The sequence below is a fragment of the Microcebus murinus genome, chromosome 3 (assembly GCF_040939455.1).
Source record: "Microcebus murinus isolate Inina chromosome 3, M.murinus_Inina_mat1.0, whole genome shotgun sequence".
NCBI lineage: Eukaryota > Metazoa > Chordata > Mammalia > Primates > Cheirogaleidae > Microcebus > Microcebus murinus.
In genome coordinates, this window is record NC_134106.1 from 38356100 (window position 1) to 38362099 (window position 6000).

General features: G+C 47.7%; 1 long non-coding RNA gene across 1 annotated transcript in view; it reads left to right on the top strand.

Annotated features, from left to right (window-relative positions):
- The window catches only part of LOC105866452 (uncharacterized), a 39936-nt gene extending 34216 nt beyond the window's left edge, over positions 1–5720 (top strand). The window contains exons 2-4 of the long non-coding RNA XR_012918551.1: positions 2548–2692; positions 3161–3450; positions 4700–5720. This is a non-coding gene — a long non-coding RNA (uncharacterized LOC105866452). The remainder of the gene's footprint in view (positions 1–2547; positions 2693–3160; positions 3451–4699) is intronic.
- Positions 5721–6000: the final 280 nt, after the last annotated feature.

Consider the following 6000-nt stretch of genomic DNA (forward strand, 5'->3'; position numbering starts at 1 on the left):
TTAGGGCATTTTAAATTTTCACCTTTTTTTCCAAAATGCTGCAATGAGAATTTCTGTGCATATAACTCTTTTCACAGTTTTGAATTTTTGGTTTAAATTCCCAGTAGTAAAATAACTCTGTTGAAGAGAACAAATATTTTTATAGTTATCGATATCTTTCACCATATTGTTTTCTTTGTGAGTTGTAACAATTTAGTCAGGCCAGCAATGTGTGGGGCTGGCTATTTGATCATAACTTCATGAGCACTGGGTGTCAATTAAAATGCTTTTTTCTATTTAAAAAGTTAAATAGAAAATCGTTTCTTTGGCGATTAGCACGGTTGGACAATTTTTAATAAGTCCATTTGCTAGTTATAATCTGTTTTATGTAAATTGCTTCATTATGCTTCTTGCATATTTACATAAATATAAGGCTTCCTGTTTGTAACTATCAGTTTGTATGAATGAACTCTTCATGTAATATTCCCTCCTCAAAACTTTTTAGGAAGGAGACAGCATATAAATAAATAAAAATAGATAATTACCTTTTCATCTACCTCAAATGCTACAAATATTTTCCCCACTTGCCCCTTTTTAGTCATTTTTTAAATACAGAAAATTTCCATTTCTCTGTAGTCAAACCCGCTAATCTTCTCTTTGTGATTTCATCAATCATTTCTAAGTTTAATAAAAGACATTCTTTCTCCAGAGATTTGATAAATGTTCAAGTTTCTCTTATGGTTTGCCTTGGTTTTTCAAAAGTATGTAACTCTTTAATGCATGTAAAATTTCTCTGTAAAAAATGATCTAAGGAAGGGAATGATCTCAAAGCATACGTTCCTCAAACTCAGCAGTTTCTCTTCTCTGGATTCCTGGCCTGAATTGGTGACTGGGGCCCAAGGCTGCCCCGTCCTGCTGGCCATCCGTCTGCAGGGAGGAGACCACGCAGCGTCAGAGCTGGCCTTTAAACTTTGCGGTGCTAAACCCATGCCCAAGGAGGTTAGCACAGCGTGGTGGGAAGAACCTGAGTGTGAACTCTCAGTCTCCAATGCTCCTTCTGCAAAATGGGGCAAAGGATGCCTGACTGGCAGGGCTGTTATGCAGATGATATGAGCTGATGGACAGAATGTTCTAGAACGGAACCTTTCCTATCATGGGTCTCTCAGGGTCTAGAACAGAACCTTTCCTATCATGGGTCTCTCAGGGTCCTGCCTCTGCATTGACTTGGCCCCTGGGTCCCACCTTGTGATCAGAGGTGTCCCTGAGCCCCTTCTCCACGGAGCAGGGCCAAGCCTACCAGAGCAATCAAGAGTGTCTGCTTTTTCAGGTAAGAAAATTGAGGTGGGGGAGGTCAAACGGCAGGAGGGCAGATACTCTAGCTGCTCTGATGTGCTACCATCTCCCTGCCCCCCAGCCCCTCAGCTCCTCCCACGTAAACTGGAGCTCTCTGTCCTACTGGTCTCTGCTGCTGAGGGCTTACTTGATGATCAAGTGAAAGGCTCTGAGAAAGCCACGGAAAAATCCAGAGGCAAGGTAGCGTCCCCATGGGCTGGCCAGTCCCCTCCTCCCTCAGCCTGGGACACAGACGAAGCCTCTGTGTCGGCTCTGAGAGGCTCCCGGCCTCCCCAGGACACCACGCCGAGGCTCTGTGAGGGCCCCTTGTGCCCGGCGCACCAGGCAGGAAGCCCGGGGCTTGGCCGAGGCCCCAGGAAGCAGGGCCTGGGAGGTGAGCTGGACCTCAGGCCCAGCTGTGAGCAGCTTGGAGCAGCTTCTGAAGGCTCAGAGAGCCCGGAAGCTCTGAGGGCCCCCGGCCACCCCCATTGCACAGGCGTGGACGTGAAGGCGCAGAGTGGCGAGCCAGTTAGCGGCAGCGGCAGCACGCGGGCTGGGGGGTGCTGGCTCCCAGCTGGGGGAGGCACGCTTTCCTCCCGGCCTCTGCTGCTGCAGTGGCCTCTTTGCTTCCAAAGGCCCCCTCTGACCCTTCTGGAAAATGCTTTGCAACCTGATGACATTTGAGCACAACTGCATGGTCTTGGAGGAAGAGAGCACTTCTGACGAGCAGGGCAAAGCACAAAGAACGAGATGCCCCCACAGTCAGGAGGGAGTTTCCTGGGAAGGGAAAGAAGCATTTTGAGCAGGAGCTTGGCTGTTGGGAAGCAGCTGGAAGAACGTGGGGGCAGCAGCTAGAATTTTTTTTTAACAAAAGCCATATTGCTCCAGCTGAGTTTAGACAGTCCAGCAACAGTTCTCAACCTCCGGCTACACATTAGAATCCACGGGGGGGTGGGGAGGGCCTTTCCAAACCCCAAACCACCTACATGGGAGTCTCTGGGGTGGGACCCGGGCATCGGTGGTTCTTAAAGCTCCACAGGTTCTGGGTGGCTTCTGACACCCAGTCCAATCTCACTGTCCTCAGGGCCTGCCTCCTCTAAGAAGCCACCCCGAACCAGGATTATCTACTTCCTCCAAATCCCAGCAGAGTGTATACTGTGCCACTGGCTTGACGGGGATCGTGGCGGGTCTGTGACTCTCTCGTGCGCTCTCACACCGCGTTATTTCTGTTTTCAGTCTTGCGGGCTCCGCGCCCCCCGCTTTCCCTCCCGAGGGCTGTCCAGGAGACTCCAGTTAAGACGTGTTGTCCGGGAACTGAATAAATACATTGCAGCCACCTGGGTCATTCTCGCACGCTCAGTTCTGACAATGACTCTGAGAGGTGGGATCTGCGTTTTTTTATTTCAATTTTATGATGAGGGACATGCAGCTCGCAAGGGAGTGTGACGCGGGCACGGGATGGGGAAGCGGCAGTCGGCTGGGTGTGGGGGGCTTCCTTCAGTAGGGGGCCCGAGCACGCAGGACGGGGCCCAGCCTGGAGACCCTTCTCCCCCCAAAAGGTCTGACTGACCAGCTGGGGGGCCATCTGTGAAGAGCGGTTTGGTCCCCGTTCCTCAGGCCTGAGGAGAGGGCGTACCGTGAACTTTCGGCTGAGGGGTTAAGATGACAGATACCAGCTCCCAGAGTCCCGGGGAACAAAACCCAAATTTTATAAGGAAATATTTTAAAACTGGTTTTACAACTCTTCTTCTTGTGGTTGAGGACCAGGTTGCTGGAGATTAAGGGGGGAAACTGGGGGAAAGGATTTACTAATATTTATTGAATGGCATATTCCTCTCCTTGCAAGCAGGAAGAGTGGAGGGCGCCTGCCTCTCACACCGAGCCCGTGAGGGGAGCTTCGTTGGAGCTTCTCAGAGAGATGGCTACTGCGGGGCCCCAGTGGACGGGTGCTGATGCCACCTGAGCAATCTGCTGGACATCTGCTCGGGGGATGAGCTGAAGGAGAAGCAGCTGTGCTGAGATCAGCCAAAAGTTCCTGAGTCTTCTGGGAGAGAGGATGCATGGATGTGTCCCATGGAACCGGTGAAAGCCACAGGGCAGAGAGGGGCTGTTGTAGGTTGAATTGTGTCCCTGAAAAAGGTATGTTCAAGGCCGGGCGCGGTGGCTCACGCCTGTAATCCTAGCACTCTGGGAGGCCAAGGCGGGTGGATCATTTGAGCTCAGGAGTTTGAAACCAGCCTGAGCAAGAGTGAGACCCCATCTCTACTATAAATAGAAAGAAATTAATTGGCCAACTAATATATATAGAAAAAATTAGCCCAGCATGGTGGTGCGTGCCTGTAGTCCCAGCTACTCGGGAGGCTGAGGCAGCAGGATCGCTTGAGCCCAGGAGTTTGAGGTTGCTGTGAGCTAGGCTGATGCCACGGCACTCACTCTAGCCTAGGCAACAAAGTGAGACTCTGTCTCAAAAAAAAAAAAAAAAAGATATGTTCAAGCCCTAATCCCTGGTACCTGTGGATGGGACCTTATTTGGAAACAGGATCTTTGCAGATGGAATCAAGTTAAGATGAAGTTATATTGGAAGAGGGTAGGACCTGTACCCAATGACTGGTGTCCTTACAAAGAGAGGGAGACTCGGAGGCACAGAGACAAAGGGACACAGAGAGACCAGGGAGAGGACCCTTTGATGATGGAGGCAGAGACTGGAGTGATGCAGGGCAAGCCAAGGAAGGCCGAGAACCAGCAGCAGCCAACAGAAGCTAGAAGGAGGCCGGGAAAGAGTCTTCCCTGTATATGCATTACCTTTGCTAATATCCCATTGGCCAAAGTAAGTCACATTGCCAAGTTCATATTCAAGGGGAGAAGAAATAACTTCACTTCTCGGTAAGAGGAGCAGCAAGCAAAGTCATGTTACAAAGGGACACATTGCATGGGAGGAATTTTTGAGGCCATCTTTACAAAGGATCTTACATGGCGACCTCAAGCTGAGGCACCTATAGAACAAGGAATGTTTGTCCTTGTTCTGGTCAGGATCATGTGGCCCCAAGAAAAAGACTTTGTAAGTGCCTTAGCAACTTTTGCAGGCTACACATGGCCCTACCGTGTACCTGAAGGGCTGCCAGGAACCAAAGCAGTCCCTGGGAGCCCCCTGTCTCTCTGGCAGGTTGCAAGATCTCCTGCCTGGCATCTCTTTCCTCTCCGCACATCTGCTCACTCTCCTTTCCTGACTGGTTTCTTCTATTAAGTCATTAAATATGAAATGTCTGATTCCAAATCAAAAGTTTAGTTTATTATATCTCAAACAAGAAGCAATACAATTCATCAAAGTATGTGCCTAAACTATCAACACAGTTTTCCAATCTTAACAGTAGCTTGTTTATGCCAGCAGGGAAGGAGCCTGGAAAATGAGTGGCAAATCACGAAAGGCGTTTTCCACAGCTTGTTAAGAATTGAATATTTTTCCTTGCAAGAAGTGGTCCAAAGCCTGGAAGAAGTGGTAGTCAGTTGGTGCAAGGTCTGGTGAATACAGTGGATGAAAGAGTTTCCAAGTCCAGCCTCTGTAGTTTGAGCAGTGTTGTTTGTTGTGACATGTGGTCTTGCAAAAGGATTGGCTTGTCTCTGTTGACCAGTCTCAGCTGCTCAATCACAAGCATCCTTATCATTTCATCCAACTGGTTGCAGTAGACATCTGCTGTAATCAATTGACCAGGTTTCATAAAGCTGTAGTGGATAATACTAGTACTGGACCACCAAACAGACACCATTAGCTTTTTTGGATGAATATTTGGTTTTGGACTGTGCTTCAACACTTCATCTTTATCCAACCATTGTGCCAAATGCTTGTGATTGTCAAAAAGAATCCATTTTTCATCACATGTAACAACATGGTGTAAAACTGGTTCACCTTTATGTCATGACAGCAGAGAAAGGCAAGCTTCCAGACGATTTCTCTTCTGATGCTCATTTAATTCACACAGAACCCATCTATCCAGCTTCTTTACCTTGCCCATTTGTTTCAAATGGTCCAATATTGTTGGAATAGTAATGTCAAACCTTGCTGCTAATTCACATATTGTAGGTTGAGATGGATTCGCTTCCACTAACAGCTTTCAGCTCATCATTATCCACCCTGGTGTCAGGTCACCCACATGGCTCATTTTCAAGATTAAAATCACCAGAATGGAACTTGTCAAACCATTGATGTACTGTGTGTTCATTAGCCACATCCTTCCCAAACACTTCGTTGATATTTAGAGCTGTCTGCCCTGCATTGGTTCTATGACAGAGCTCATATTCGAAAGTAATATGAATTTTTGACTTATCCATGGTTTCACAAAATTGCTCTAAAAAAATGTGAAAGATAATCACAAGCCAAAACGTGCATTTAAAAGACTGAGGATGTACCTTCACAATCAAAAAAAAAAAAAAAAAAAAAAACCAAGAAGTGTCAAAGTGAAATGTCCAAGATATCAACTGGCCAACTAGCGAACTTAGTACTTAAGGGACTCGGACATTCATACTTAATAACCTAATATTTACATACAGCACCTGCCCCTTCTCAATTTCTGCTCGCGCTGGGCACCAACTGAAGGCCACTTTTTACCTCTGGCCCTACTGCTAACTAGCTCAGGCTCTCTATGTTCCCCAGTTCCAGAAAGTATGACCCTGACCAACCCAGCTCCTGTGTTC